Here is a 1,585-nt window from a genome sequence, read left to right as displayed (position 1 = left end):
TATATATACAGAGAGAGAGAGAGAGAGAGGGGGGGGGGTTTGAATCAAACAAGAATACTAACTATTTAAACGAATACGAAAAATAGCCAACTTACGTGCAAAATCATGTGATTTACATGAACGGCCAAAAAAGGTGTGTGAGCGACTTTGATCGTGTCTTCAGATCATGGAGCAAAGTCGTATGAATCACATGTGATTTTATACGTGATGTTAATATAAAATCACATATGATTCGATTGTTTTTTTATTCTCTTAAATATGCGTTGTTCACATTTGAACCCGGCTATATATATATATATGTGTGTGTGTGTGTGTATGTATATATATTTATAAAAATGTATATATGTATATGTGTGAATGAGATTAATCATTTGAGAATCCACAAAATGGTGAGGACTTTTTCATTTAATGCTAGGATTTATGGTGTTTATTACTATATATTTGTTTCACAACGTGAATTTTTTTTGGCGTTTTTGGAAGAAAAAAGTGCATCTAAAATGTATCACATTATGAACTGAATACATATAAAAGAAACGCATTATGAAATAAATAAATATTAATTTAATACATTAAATACTAATCTTAGATGGAAAATATCATGCGAAACAATGTCTTAAGAATAAAAGTGCCTACAATTATCACAATATATGAGGTTATCATTTAAATGTCCTCGTATAAGATATATGGGGCCCATTCAAGGGAGAACTGTTTAGTTTGTGGTAACCGTGAAATCCAATCTCAACCACAAATCCATAGATAAATTAGAAAATTTATAATTTTGGTAATTTTTAAATAAAATTTTAATGTAAGGACATTTTAGGTATTTTCTATCTTCTCTCTCCTCTCTTCTCTCTCCATCCCCGTCTTCCGGCCACCGACCTCCGGCCTCCGGTGATACCACAGTGTGATACTCAAGCACATATGAGATGCATTGTGATATCACTGTGTTACATATCAGATCGATCGCACAAACGACCACAGTGTGATACCCAATCACATATAAGATGCATTGTGATACCACTGTGATATCACCGGTGGCCGGAGGCCAGGGGACGTAGAGAGAAAGAGAAGATAGGAGAGAGGAGATAAAATACCTAAAATGTCCTTACATTAAAATTTTAATTATAAATTACTAAAATTATAAATTTCCTAATTTATTTATTGATTTGTGGTTGAGATTGGATCTCACGGTCACCACAAACTAATCAGTTCTCATTTGATTAGGCCTCTAAGATATATATATATATATATATAGAGAGAGAGAGAGAGAGAGAGAGATAGATAGATAGAGAGAGAGGGTGAATTATTATACAATCTCTTACATTTGTATAACTAATACAACTCGATCTCAACCGTCCATTTAATTTGATGAATATGTAATTTCATAGAAGTTTTGATTGTTTTCTAATATAAAGTATTGATCATAATTAATGAACTTTATTCATCTTCTATAATTATTTCAATTTATTGTGTTGCATTGGTTGTACAAATGTGATGGATTGTATTTAAAATAAACTCTCTCTCTCTCTCTCTCTATATATATATATATATATATATATATATATATATATATATATATATATAG

Source organism: Cynara cardunculus (assembly GCF_001531365.2).
Source record: "Cynara cardunculus var. scolymus isolate 2C chromosome LG 4, CcrdV1, whole genome shotgun sequence".
In the NCBI taxonomy this organism is placed as follows: Eukaryota; Viridiplantae; Streptophyta; class Magnoliopsida; order Asterales; family Asteraceae; genus Cynara; species Cynara cardunculus.
Note: the sequence above shows the minus strand (reverse complement) of the source record.